At 42.9% G+C, this 14,597-nt stretch overlaps 1 protein-coding gene across 7 annotated transcripts in view; it reads left to right on the top strand.

Annotated features, from left to right (window-relative positions):
• The first annotated feature begins 272 nt into the window (after nucleotides 1–272).
• The window catches only part of PIP5K1B (phosphatidylinositol-4-phosphate 5-kinase type 1 beta), a 113,216-nt gene continuing 98,891 nt past the window's right edge, over nucleotides 273–14,597 (top strand). The window contains exons 1-3 of one of the 7 annotated variants that reach the window (XM_027446908.3): nucleotides 278–409; nucleotides 1,033–1,170; nucleotides 2,950–3,166. The gene's annotated coding sequence lies outside the window, so the exon portion shown is untranslated. Of the gene's footprint in view, nucleotides 410–472; nucleotides 936–1,032; nucleotides 1,171–2,949; nucleotides 3,167–5,038; nucleotides 5,247–5,952; nucleotides 6,090–14,597 lie in introns of those variants that run through there. The other 6 variants (XM_027446909.3, XM_072031588.1, XM_027446911.3 and 3 more) reach the window with 6 other exon arrangements.

The following is a 14,597-nucleotide window of genomic DNA, read 5'->3' as shown; positions in this document are numbered from 1 at the left end:
CCCAGCCTGAGAGGCTTGGCCCCAGACGGCAGGCCGGCCCGCAGGAGCGTTGTGCCTGCATCCTGCAGCAGGACACCCCCTTCCCTCGGCCTCATCCCCGGCATGGAGGTGCCACGCAGCCCTGCCGGGCCGCTCACAGCCGCTGCCCCACACCGCCCCACACCTCGCCCCGCCGCCCCGCGGCGCCTCCTGCAGCCGGGGCTGGAGGGGCGGCCGGGGAGGGCGCTCCGCCCGCCCTCGGGGCGCCGGGCGAGCAGCGGGCGGCCCGTCCATGCGGCCCCGGCCCCCGGCGGCGGAGCGGGCGGGAGGAGCCGGCCCGCGGGCGGGGCCGGGGCCTGTGCCGGTGCCCGTTGCCGGTGCCGTTGCCGGTGCCGTGCGCGCCGCCCGCCGCCGTGCACCGGAGCTGGAGGTGAGGGCGCTGCGGGGCGGCTCGGGGGGCTCGGGGGCGGCCGGGCTGGGGCTGGGGCTGGCTGCGGGAGGCGGGCGGGCGGGCGCCTTCCCCTTCCCTTCCCTTCCTCCCGTGCCGTCCCCTCCTCGCCCCGACCCCCGCGGCGCACTGGGGCGCCTGCTTCTTTCTTTCTTTCTTTCTTCCTTTATTTTGCTCGTCCCTCTCCTTTCGTTTTCATTTGCTGGAACCGCTCAGCCCCGGCTGTGTCTCTGTGGCACCGCCGAGCCCGGCCGTGGTGCTGAAGCGGGCCCCGGCCCGCAGCGAGCGCCCCCCGTTCGCGGGGCGGGGGTCCCAGGGGGTCGCAGCCGGCGGGGTCCCCGCGGGCTCGGTGCGGCTGCGGCGGGCACCGCTCGGCCGGGGCCGTCCCCGTGCCTTCAGCCCTGCCGGCGGCCGCCGAGGGAGCCCTCGGCGTGTGCGGGTGGACCGAGACCTTCCCGAGATGCTGGCTTTCCTGGCGGCAGCCCGACAGCAGGGAGCTGCTTAAACGGTAAACTGCCCCCTTAGCATCGTGAGGTTGGCTTTGCGCTGGTGGCAGCGCTTCCAGTACCCTGCCTAGGCGATCGTGTGTTTTTCCTCCTCTCCAGTGGTGCTGCTTTGAAACTGAGCTCCTGGTTGGTACATGCTGTTGCTTTAGGAGAACTCCGTGCAGTGCTGCGTTGGCTCTCCCGGAGGAAATGTAAATGTACTTGTTTCATGTTGCTCCTAAAAGGATACCGCTTGAGGTGAGGGAACAGTTCGTCTGGTTTGATAGAGAATTATGTATTCATGTAAATGTTTTGAGCCAGCATTTGGGCGATGTAAGGTAGAGGAGGGCTCAGATCTAAAGAGAAAATACAGAAACTCTTCCCAAGTTGAACCTTATCTAAGGAGCATTGACAGTTTGGAAGTTAGCGAATGTAAATGGTAGAAGCTATATTTTCTAAGTCTCAGTGTAAATTTATAGGCTGTTTGTCCCGTGGTTATGGTAGAGATGCTTTGTAATAAAGTTCGTTAAATGGTCTCTCAAAATTCTTTGATCTTCAAAGCAGAGAATACACAGTCTGACAAATGCCTGGCGTAGTTGCTACTCTGACTCTTCCAGCACTTTAAAAGAAAATAAATAGCTTTAACTTCTCTTCCTCCACTGAGATAGTTTCCCCATTCTTAATGTGCTCTTTTGCCTTGCAGCTGTTTCAGAATTGATGGTGGAAAAAATTGAGAACAAATATTCAAATCTATTTTGTTTTTAAAATTCAGTTATCAGAAGATAATTAATATATCTTGGTAAAAATGAAGTGTGCATGCAAAAATGTTCTTTTCCCTCTTCTTATTTAACATATTTAATCTCTCTTTCCTGGATTCTTCCCCGCCCCCAGTTAGATAAAGCATGGAGTGGAAAATCATGTTCTAAGTTTAGGAATTGATCCTTAAGCTGTTAAAAACAGTGGGGTGTTTCTTTCACGGACTTCAGTTGGTGCTAGTTTAGGGCACCAACTGTTCGTAGTCTTAATTATATAGGCAGGCCTTCCTGGTATCAGAAGAACCAAACCACAGCGTTTAAGAATAAGCATATGCTTATATGGTTTGCTGTAATGTGTTTGTGTGTTTGTGGAGTAGTATTGATTATTTTTCTTTATTCTTTCATACCAAGTCTGTAGGTAGCTAAGGAAATTTTTGTTCTTTGACATCAGCAGAATGGGATAGAAACTGTAAAAATACTTTCTTTGCAGCTTGCACAATGTGGTCCATATATTGTTGAAAAAGTGCCTATTGATTCTTGCAGCTTCATGTATACAGCGTGTGCTCTGTGTGTTTACAGTTCCTGTAACCAAGGCATGTCAAGTGCCTTGGCATTCTCAGAGGCTACAGGACAGAAGCTGGCAGCAGCCTTTCCTTAGGCCAGGGGCAGCTGCTTGCAAGGGGCTGCCTCCGCTTCTTGCCCCAACTCTTCTGCTGGGTTTTGAGGGGAGATGAGAGATGGTGCAGTTTCTGTGCAGTTTTCAGCATTCTGCAGGACATGGTGTTGGGCTGTAACTGAAGGCGTTTGTCTTCTTGCAGAACGTGTACTGATTGCTGCTGCAATGTGAGCCTTTGGTTACGGCTGGTGGTTACATGGTGCTGTAGTGGAAATTTATATACAGCAGAAGCTAAAGTGCAAACTTCACAGATCAGGCCAGATGAAATGTGCACTTACAGATGGGTAGATGTTGTAATATTCAAAGCCCCTGATAGCTTAGAACTGAATAGCAGAGTCAGCATGAGTTAAATGCAGTGAAATGCTTTCCTAAATCACAGAGTCACTAAAATACCCTGGGTTGGAAGGGACCCACAGGGATCACTGACAGTGCTAGGCAGGGATTGGGAAGCGGGCTCCTCGTACCTTCCCTGCCATCTGGTCTAAGTTACAGATCAGGCCATTCGTCATCCTCTAGGTGTCATTTGTGCTTGAATCCCTCTTGTACTGTACTTGCTTGTTGTGGGCCCACGCCACTGATACTCTGAATTTTATTTTCCCTAAATAGATCAAGTGTCCGATGTGTCATCGCAGATTCCTGCTGTGGTTATGAGGTCATGTGTCTTGTCTTATTCTTCACGTTCGTACAGTCCAGAAAGAGCTTTTACTCCTTCTTTGGGGAAAGAAACTTCAAGTCCTCCTTCAGAGAGCTGGAAACACTATCTTTTATCTTCCCTCTTCATTCTCGAGTTGTGAACTAAAAAACTATATCATCCTGTTGCAAGGTACAATGTCTACCGTTTTTACTGTTATCTCCTCCTTGCTGTAAAACTGTTTTATTTGTAATCAGCAAAGTAGGGGGAAGTTGAAGATGTTGCATGTGCCTTGTGTATTTTCACCATTGTCCAGACATGCTTTATTTTTTTAATTTGAAATATTAGATTTTTTTGCAGTTAAAGGTAATGGTAAGCTAGCGTTAGTGTTTTGTTTTTTTTTTTTTTTTTTTTTTTTTCAGTGTGACATGGTTATGATCTGTATCATAGTCAAGAAGGAAGTTATTTGTAAAACTGACTGCATGGTGCTCTGTGCGTGCACAGACAGGGCAGTTCTGTCAGGTAAAGCAAGTGCTGGATGATGGCCATTTTATTAGCTGCTCATTTTTATTGTTAGTTTTGTTCTCAATATCCATGTGTTGTCTGACTGCATACCATCCATCCATCCCCCCTGTGTTTGGCACCCGTTGTTTTTGATGTCCTCTCTGTTATTGCAGTATTTGAAATTCTGTAGACAGAATTGTATTGATACACTGTTTAAAGTGTCTCTTTGGGGCTGAGGAATACCTTTATTATAAGCACAGAGGCTGATAGCTGAAGCCCCATGTTCAACCAGTGCTGTGTAAGAAGTGTGTGTCTGCAGGTCCCATCCCAGTGTTAATAAGAAGATTTTTGTCCACTCTTAGTGGCGACCACTTCACTATCAATCATAGAACTCATCCTATGAAAAAAATCCTGGGGATCCAGACTTTGGTTCTACTTGACCGATTTTGTCACTGTACAGAATTACTGAGTTGCAGGTTTCCTGCACTTGAAACTATAATTTAGAAGGCCTAACTAAGTGTCCTTTGATGAAGGTTCAGAATATGATCACAATTATATTAAGTATAATGGATGCAAATACACAGATCATTTGATTACATCAATAGTTAAAAAATTGAATACCATTCAGCAATAGAAATATTGCTGTAATTTAGAAAAGCAAATGTTAAATCTTATTTACATCTCCAGAAACATGGCAATGTCATCTGAACTGGAGAAAACTGCTAGCATTTAAGTTTATAGTTTGATGAGCAGTAATGGGATGTTGCCTTCAGCACTAAAGCTGACATAAAACACTGCAGCTGTTATGGCAGTTTGCCACTTTTTTGGCTGTGGTTGCACAACTGTTGGTGAGGCTTTGTGATAATATCAGATCACTGAGCTGATCTGAGTGAAGAATAATTGCAGGAACAAAAGAAGTTGATGTGGAGGAAAGCTATTTCTCAGCTAGCTCTTTCAGCAGTGCAGTTTGCTGGTATGGCCACTTGCAGGGTTGCACTATGAACTGGGGGGTGTGCAAACACCGGTGGGGACGTGGTAGAGATGTGGAATTAACAGGTAGAGACCTTTCTTTAGCTCCTGAGAAAACTTCATGTGAGGTTGCTGTCAGAACTCCTGTAATCCAGTCAAGAGAAGGCAATGTGCTTGGTTACAGCAGCTGCTGCCCACACCAGGTGCCCAGCCTGCATCACGGTCCAGGTCGTGCTTTGTGCACCTGGGGCTTTCTCTGCCAGCAGCTGTACCGTAGCAAAGGCCCCAGGAGTTGTGTCTGCAGGGGAGTGGACGGGCTGGATTCTCCTGGGCCACTGTGTGCACAGAACTTCCCGTCCCTCTCTATCCGGGAAAGTCATTTGCTTATTTCTCCTGCCGAGTTTGTTTTCACGAGAAGTTCTTGGCCAGGGTACCCGTGTGAGTCAGCTGAATGCCAGCTAAATGACAGCCTAATTGTAGCAGGGGTGTGCCTATCGCTCCTCGGGTCTCAGCCCAGCTGGCCCTGGCAGCTGGGGGAGCAGGGTGGTCCAGAAGGTGCTGAGCTGGTAGGGGCACCTGCCCTGCACTGGGGCTGGGGCCCTGTGCTAGGCTCTGGCCTGTGCTGCTTTGCTGCTGCTGCTGCTGACTGTTTTCCCAGTGCTGGAGCAACATTCCCATAACTCATGAAGTCTCCTGCCATTAGCCACATGGACCACGAGAGTGGTCCTCTTGGCTTAGTTACAAACTGCTTTTTTTTTCCCCAGATCTAAAGTTGGTGGTTTGGGTGGTTTTTTTTTAGGTAATGATTAGGATCAATTGCATGTCTCAAACTGTGCTGTGCTAATTACTGCTGATTTTTAAGGCAGCAGTAGGGTCACAGGCTGCATGTCAAATGGTTTTATTTTATATTTTTTTAGCTCACTAAAAGTTTTTGCTGGTCTCTAAGTGATTTGGAGGACTGTTTGCAATCTGTTGGTTTACAACATTTGAGAAATGGGTTTTCATTGTTTGCTTTCCTTTTTTTTTTTCATTCCCAGCAAACTGAGTTATTGGTAAACTATCCTAAGCATTCAAGACCCAGAGAAACGGGGAGCAGCCAGCTTCTTATTTGGATAGCTTAAAAATCCCATGCAGCCACCGCTACTGCAATCTCCAATTAGAAGATTAATGAATACATTTAGGGGAGTGTCAATATGAGAATTTTCATGTTTATGTACCTTCCCTAATCCAAGCTGTGAATGTGTAGGGCTTTAAAAGAGGAATTTAGAATTGTGTGTGCTTTCTGGTATGGCTTTATACAAAAATCTTCAGAGGATGATAGAATTAAATAGAAAGATTGTAGGATTCTAAGGATTTGTACATTGAAAGGTTCTGCAGATGTTCTTTTCCTTTGTACCTAATTAGAGTTCTGTCTTGTTTTTGATGTGTCATGCATCAGGTGTTTTTGCCTGAGAGCGATGTAATCTTTGTATGAGACCATGCCCAGGTTTATAGCACGTCAGTTTGCGCTACGTAGCTTGTTGGTGCTTCCTTCTCAGTAGAGAGGTGCGGGTTCAGTGGTATGCACTTTATCTGCCAGTATTTGACAATAGAAAGACAGGGATGTTTTTAAACTTCTGTGAAAGGACCAAAACAATCTCAGGTAAGAACACTGAACTTTATTGTCAGTGTTTTGTTATTGGAGCTAAGTTTTTTGGATTGCTTTATTATTTAAAGTTACTTTAGTGTTAGTTCTGGCATCCAGAATTCAAGTAAGAAATGGGTCAAGTGTGTCACGGACTTCAGGCTTCAGTGAGACCTTACTTGTTCTAATGGCTCACAGTTTTGAGAGGGCTGGTGTACTGGTTTGTTTGAATACTTTTTTGCTGCATAATCCTAAAAAATCATCACTAAGGCAATAAATAATCCTATTCAGTGACTCATTAGGGAAGCTTTTTTCCCTCAGGGTGTCTGCTTCTCATATTAGAAGAGATTTGGAAATTTATTTTTGCAGCTGTTGGAGAGGTTTCCGTGCAGTGTAGTCTTTTTGGCTCATGACTGAAGTTAGGGATGACTGCACCTTAGTCTCTTCATAGTACAAAGTATAACCAGCAGATCCACACCTTTGGGTACTGCTTAGGACCTCCTTTGCTTGCTTTGTGGTATATTTTACGTGAGTCTGAGAGAAGAGGGGTTGGTTCTGAGTTGTGGAGTGTGGGGGTCTTCTACAGAGTCCACCCAGCTCTGCAGAGGTAAAATCGTACTTCTGTGGCTCTGAGGGTGTTGTTTGTGCTCTGGGTGAGTAGTCTGGAAAGAAAATGGAGTGAGACTTACCTTTCATGGAGGAGCATGCCTTTAGGTCAAACTTGGGCACCCAGGTTCTGCTAGGGCTAGTGTCTCTCCTTGGTTTTAACTCATGTGAAAGTCAGTATGGTTAATTGTGTAAGGTACATTGCAGTACATGAGGACAGGCACACACAAAAACCTTTGAAGGACTGGTACTTTTGCCCTTTATTCCCCACCCAACTTCACATTCAGAGTGGTAGTGGAAGATCCTGGAAGGGTGGAGAGACACCCATGAAGTTCAGTCACTCTGTTCAACAGAGAAACAAAGAAGTATTATGAAGAGGTTTTTGGCTAGGAAACAGAAAACCCTTTCATGGGTGTCCACAGCTTCTGGTTTTGTTTTTAATACAAACATGATGATGTAACAGGTCATCTTATTAAATAATGATACTTGTACATTTTATGTTACTGGGTTTTGTTTACACTGTAAAGCCTTTGCCAGCTATTCATAGATCACTACAGTAGGACACTGAATTATTAGCAAATGATATTGCTACATATTTCTGAGTAGCAATAGAAATCAGAGTTGAAACCTTACTTTGCTTCAGGGCTTTACACATCTTCATACAACAAATAGTTGGACTCATCCAGGAGTGTGGATGAGTAAGGATCGTTCTCTTTCATGATCGCTTTTTCTCAGGTTGTACTTCTGCTGAAATGTGTGGTGGTCATCGATTACAGAGATGTGGTGCTGCTGGGACTACTTCAGTCATGTCGAGGCAGAAGAACACAGAAAATATTGTTGCTGGGTGTGCAGATAGTGGAATTCAACTATGAGATACTAAAAATACCCCAAATGAAAGCACAAATGCCTGTGTAACTTTGATACCTTTTAAAATTCTGTTGTAATTGGATAAAACAGTGAAGTTAGCTGAAGCTTTACTGATAATATTTACCAAAAATTTAATTTTACAAAAAGCTTACCAAAATTTTCAGACTTCTTCAATAAAATAATTCATCCTAATTCAGCAGAACATCTTAAATATAAATATAAATAATAAATCGCTTTTGTTTCGTTTATGTAGGAATACCTGTTAAAATGTTCATTATGAAGCTCACTATTTATCTCTTAATTCAAACATGGAGTTTCAAAGCTGGAACTTAAAGAACAAGTAGTTTGTAACTATAAATATTTAGGTTAAGATGGTTCATGCATTGTTTCACATCTGAAATGTACTCTTAAGGATGTTTTATTCAAACTCTTATGCCTCAGTGTTTGTAAAAGGAAACTCCAACAGTCGGAGGAGCGTCCTACTTGTTAGCTCAAAATGTTAATTAAGTCTTGGAGCACTGTAAACTGTCATCTATTCTGAGTCCCAAGCGCTCTGCCTGGAATTATGTAGAACACAGGCGACTAATTTTGAGCTGTGGAGCAACATTTTAATTGTTTGCATATGTTAAAGAGCAGATTTAGCATACTGTAGTGTTCTCATGCAAAAGAGCCAAGAAACATACCATTGCTTAGCTAGGCTGGATATTTTGTAAGGCTGTCCAATGCCTTTATTTATGGTTTACAAGATCCCTTCTGCTCCTTTTGGTTACAATAGTGCTAGAGGGCATAACAATTCTTGTTGCGTGTTGGTGTGCACCTCTATATTACTTTTGTCAGGTACTTTGTATACACTTACACTGGAGCCTGACATGTTTCTGCAAACAGACAGACCCCACCTAGCATTGTCTACCTTATTTGACTATCCATTTGTAGCAGATGAGCAAAACCTGAGGTTTTGAGTAGTGAATGAATACTTTCAGTCATGTGCGGCCTATATAGCCTGCAATGAAAGCAGTGTTGTCCTCATTAATGTCTCCTTGCTTCAGCTAACTAGGTTATTATTAAGTGAGCACAAGCCCTCTTGTTGTGCTTGTATTGACTAAGAGCTAGTATGCAAAGCTTCAGTGTAAAAGCTTTGACTTTCAAACTACTCTTCTGAGTTACTGGTTCTTGGTATTGATTCTTGAAGAGCTGGCATCCAAAGCGTCAGTGTAAAAAAAGGAGCATTTCAAACAACTCTTCACAGGTACTGGTTCTTCATGCTGCAGCTCAAATTGGGATTACTATCTTCTATTAGCAGCTGAGCTGATCTTACTTTCATCGTCCCAATAGCAATCATTATTCCATTGCTAATTAGTACTCTCACTTTTTCCCTTTTCTGTATAAATTTGGGAGGGGAGGAGGTGGTACTAATGTTCACTTGTCTTGCTCTTAAGAGATACTGTGCTTGCCTTAGAAGGGTGGAATGGGTTGCCACATAACTTTACCTTGCAAAACGAAGAGAGGCAATTGTTACCTTGAAGTTTTCAGACTGAACATTAATGGTATTTTCTAACTATGTGAAGCATTAGAAATCTGGTTTAGAAGGAAGAAGGAGTCATGGTCTGCTCTGTCTTTGAGGACTCCAATTTGTAGAATTAGCTGAATTTCTCTGGGATCTGAACTCTGTTGTACTAAAGCTCAAACAGCATTGCATGTTTCGCACCTCCGAGTTTATTTTGACAAGTCTTCTCAATGTTTGGCTCTACCCAGCTTCTTTCTGCTTCATGTGCTTTATGCGAGGCGGTGACAGGAACTCTAAAGGGTGGAAAATGTATCTGAAGATTGATACGCCAACATCTTCTTAGAGAGCAATACCCTGTTTGCCTTAGTTTCTCCAGAAGAAAAGTTGTGTAAGGATCCCTACAGCAGCTGTGTGCCACAGAACTCATCTTTGAACCTGCTCAAGAAACTTCACCATAGTTTAAGCACATTTATGATTCAACTGTGGCTTCAGTGCAGCCCCTAAGCAGTTGTGCATCATCAGTGCCCAACCTTATGATTTTGTTGCTAGAATTTATTTATCTGTGATTTAAGAATGAGAATTTGCAAACAGATGCTTGACCTTACCTGAAGGTCAATCATTAACTGGTAGGTAGTCGTGAACATCTGTACAATTACTAAGTGCAGTCACCTTTAGCACTCACCTTGACTCCTCCCAGGCTGTGCGCACACATTACAGAGACTGCCTGTTACTCAGGAGCGCCCTTTGCATCTCACCACTTCGGTCACAGCTCCAGCTTGGTATGAAGGGACCATCTGTGAACACAGGGTGTTGAAACCTAACCCAGGCCCTTCTTCCATGCTGTCATGCTGCTCCCGTTGCCTCACAGGTGGCTCATCCCTTGCTCTCCCCATAGCACAGGCAGGTGCTGGGGAGGTAGGATGCGAGTCTGCACGTTTCTGCTAGCAAGCTATTGCTAGGTGCATGCCCTGTGGGGAATCAAGCTCCCACCCAGACACAGCTTTTCCGCATGTGTTGGCATGTCTCCTGTGTAGGTGGTGGCCATAGCTGAGTGTTGTGACCATGACTGGACATTGTGACTAGCGTAGCGCCGTGGGCAACTGCATTCCGGGACCCACTGGCGGAGGTGAGACACCAGCCCTGTCTTGGTGCTGATGAGTGGCAGCAGGGGAAGATGTGTTGGGGTATGTCACATGTTGCTGTAAAGGACTGGTGCACCTGCCTGATCCCCAGCTGATTTGGGTCTGTGTTTGGCTTGGAATTGCATTGTCAAAGTCACCCACATTTGGAGGACTGGGATCTCTTTGGTCCGATGTGGTATTACTGTGTAACAAAGTATGGCTTCGCATATTTCATTCTTCTAAGGTTTGTGTTTGAGTAATTAAAAGTTCAGTTTGAAAAAAATGGCTAATGAACATCTTTTTATTAAATAAAGGCATTTACTGAGAACTGTAGGGATAATACACACTTCTGTACTAATTGTATACTGGAAGCAAAATTGCTTAACTTCATTACTTTGAATAATAACGTATATTGCTAGGTCATATTCCAGCCTCGATTGTATATGGGCCTTTCAAAAGGGAGGTATTGCAGACTAATCTGTTTTTATTCTTTTTTTTCCTACCCTGAGGCACACTACTCAAAATAAAACACCATAGTGGTTTATTTCAGAAATACAAACCACAGCAATTATGATAAAATCTCTTTAAATCTGTTTTTCATGCATGACACTGTACTAGCTCTTATTTGAGTTGATTCTTGCCTATTTATGACTGCATCCCTGTGCCAGACTGACTTGATCAGAGGCGTCAACCGAAGACAATAATATCAAACAGTTCTTAAGACTTTGCAAAACTCAGAGGGATTTCCCCTTGATTGTGTGGGACTCAGGGAAGAGCCTGAATTTAATATTGGGGTGTTCCATTTATTTTAATTGAACATTAACTGGTCTATTCATATGTTGTACATTCAGATTTTATGGAACTTTGATTTAAAAGTAATTTATGTAACTAAAATGAGATCTGAAATTCCCTTAAATCTTTTACTCTATATGTCCGTGTGGGCTTATTTGCTTTGATCTCCAGTCTTTTTTAATCCATCTTTTTAATGTCCAGTAAATGCCAGTTTAATGTGCATTGTCAGGATAGCGTTGTTAGCTGCAATGAACATGAAACCATACATGCACATTCTCCGTCCAGAATAGTTAAACTGTAGCTGAAGATGCCAGTAGCACTTCCACTTGCCTTCAGCTGAAGCTAGTGGTGTAGTATCAGACTATGGTGGGAAACCATTCATAAGTTGATTTTTGTCAGAAAGTGATGTTAGTAGAATACATTAGCTCTGGTTTGGTATACCTGCAAATGATGGTAAAGGACATGATGGGAATACCATCTTTCTTTCCTTGAGTTGAAGGAGTGTGCCTCAAAAATTGAATTAAAAGCAAAAGATGCCTTAGGACACTTTTGGCTGCTGCTATTGAGCAATGTCTTGATTTTTACACAGACTGTTAATAATAGAGTTTAACTTAAAACTGTCACAACAGGGATAGGAGGTTTCTTTTGGAATTCTGTCTTTTTTTGTTGAAAGGTGAACATTTTTCACAGTGTTTGCAACATTGCAATACTGTGGTAAAGCATCACAAACTATATAAAAATTACTAGAAATATATATATTTTTATGAAGTATTTTCAGGGGTATTAAGTAAGTAGGAATAGTGAAAATTGATACTTAACTCTTCCACTTGCAATGAAGTCTAGGCAAATTATTTATGAAAGGCAAGAACCTCTGATACAAATTCAATAATTGGATTAAAACTCTCTTGCAGTAGCAAAAATGTCTGTGTTTGCTTGCAGCGCTTATATATTATTGTTTCTCTTAAGTTTTTATGCAGAATACGTTTGAAACAGTGGGGACTATTTTATTTAGAGTCAGGAAAGCTGAAAAGGTTCGGAGCAAACAATTCGAATTTAGGTATTTTGAATTTTTGCTAAGTGAAACAAGAGGCAGTTGTTGACACAGAAAGAAGGAGGATCAGAGTTGTTCTGTGGGACCTCAGAAGTTTTCAGTATAAATATTAATTCTGTGAATTTGTTTCTTCCACCTATCAGCTGTAGATGATATTTACAAAGTGTTTTGCAAACTGAGAAATACTGGGTAAAAGTGTGCATGTGCAAAGTGAGGATGGTATTATGGTGATAATGGAAGTGGGATTTGCAGGAGCACCTCCAGACTTGGAAGGGAGATAAATCTATTTATTTGTTGTTTTACTTATAGCTTCTATCAGGTCTGCTAGATATGGTGTTTTGGCCATAAATATATGTGAAGTTTACAAACACAATTTTTATAGGGCACACCTCATGCAATTTCACATTTTATTGAAGAATTAAAGCTAGTTGGTACATGGGAACGAGGAGCTGAGCAAGCTGCAATGGTTCTTGTAACCTCCATGTAGGTTTATTCTATAAGGCACTGAATGTAAAAGCGTTTCATAAAGTGCATTAAAATGGCCTAGGCTTAATCAAAAATAAGTTTTCACTTACTGTTGAAAGCCTGTACTTATATTGTAATGTTCAACTCTGTACTCTGCATAACAAGCTGCAGTTTAAAGCCTGGGATACAAGAATAAAACCAGGGCTCACCCCTCGGGACCTGTTTCTTAGAGTGGAAATGAGGGGCACAAGGGTTCACCCCTTTATTTGAGAGACTCTTAAGGACTAAGTGACAAAAGTTGTAAGAGATGTACCTTTCAGGGCTAACAAAAAAAAAAAAAAAAAAAAAAAAAAGAAGAAGAAGAAATAAATACAGCATCCTGAGTATAGGAAAGGGTACCACCTTACAGTGAGTGCTGCTGCCTGTCTTTCTGCATGGCTGTTCCCTTGAGTTTGACGTTGTAAGTGAGGCTGGATGCTCAGTGGTACCTGTCTGTGTGCATGGTAGACAAATGCTGGCTGTGCACCTGCTTCTGCTGTAGGTTGTGTGTCAAACTCCAGCAGCACAGAGTTAAATTTGTTGCTGTGAAGAATCTGTGCTATCTAATGGACCTTGTTGATATATTTTATGCTGTATATTCTATTAGGTGACTTCTTATTTATCCCTATAAAGTAATATGTTTTAGTCTGCTGTGTCTGTTCTTTTGATGCATGGGGTCTGAGAATCATACTTAGCAATTACTGAATAATTAGCCAAGCCTGCAGTGGGTGGGAGCTTGTAAGGTCATTTTTGGTCCTTCCATCTGTTCATTTACGTTATGTTCAAGAGCATAGGGCTCTCTGCATTGAAAATAGGTACTGCTGTGAACTATCATTTCAGATATTCAAATGCAATGGCTATTAGGTGTAGGGGGAGAAAAAGTAACACCATTTGTTGCAGTTTTAACTTTGTTATGCTAGCTGATAGCAAGTAACATAAAGGAATGATGACAGTAGCAAAAGCCAATTTGCAAGGAGTAGAGTTAGCCTGGGAAATGGTACTTGTGAGATTTTGTCCCCACTCTGCTGCATTGTGCTAAAACAATGCAAAATATGATTAATAAGGTCTTCTTTGTAAATCTGTATACAAACTGTATCCCCAGATATCTTGTGTTTCACTGGGAGGAGAAATTACCATTCCTGCTCAGTCAGAATAAGATTGATTTGGATATGGTCCATAAATGTGGTTGGCAGAGAAGCCTCCTGTACCTCTTATTGACAATGTCCTAATTTTCTAGTATCAGTGATCCTTCTCTAGGGAATGAAATACTTCTACCTGTCTAAAGGAAGCATGATAATTTGCTTATGAAACCCTCCATATTCTTGCAAATTCTTTTATTTTTGTACAACAATACAGCCTAAGAATGCCAGTCATTGATGGCAAGTTCAGTTAAACAAGGATGTATACAAATGCAGCACCAAGACATTTGTCTGTTTAGTTGCTTAAAAAACAAACAAACAAACAAACAAAAACAAAACACACAACAGAGATTTAAAAGCTATGGGTCATTCAGCTCTATTACTGTGTCACAGTGCCACACATTAAAATTGTACCTGTTTTAAAATGCTGTGTAAAATTTTGTTGATACCAATTCTTTAATATGAAGAAAAGCTGATAACATCCCTTATAGTATTGGAAAGAGGATTTGTTATTTGTTAACTTGTGATTCATATTATGTGATGCTTTTTTAAGTGCACCCTCAGTAAGTGTATTCAAATATATGTGCATTCAAAGTGCACTCAGAAAATTTAGTGTACCCTCAATAAGTTTGCAGACAACACCAAGCTGGGGGAAAGTGTTGATTTGCAGGAGGGTAGGAAGGCCCTGCAGAGGGACCTGGACAGGTTGGGTTGATGGGCAGAGGCCAATGGGATGGCTAAGTGACAGGTCCTGCACTTTGGCCATAACAAACCCATGCAGCGCTACAGGCTTGGGGCAGAATGGCTCAAAGGTTGTGCAAAGGAAAAGGATCTGGGGGTGCTGGTCGATGATTGCCTGAACATGAGCTGGCAGTGTGCGCAGGTGGCCAAGAAGGCCAACAGCATCCTGGCTTTTATCAGAAACTGCTGGCTGCACTGATT

This window comes from Anas platyrhynchos, chromosome Z (assembly GCF_047663525.1).
Source record: "Anas platyrhynchos isolate ZD024472 breed Pekin duck chromosome Z, IASCAAS_PekinDuck_T2T, whole genome shotgun sequence".
Taxonomy (NCBI): Eukaryota; Metazoa; Chordata; class Aves; order Anseriformes; family Anatidae; genus Anas; species Anas platyrhynchos.
Note: the sequence above shows the minus strand (reverse complement) of the source record. Positions and strands in the feature narration are given on the sequence as shown.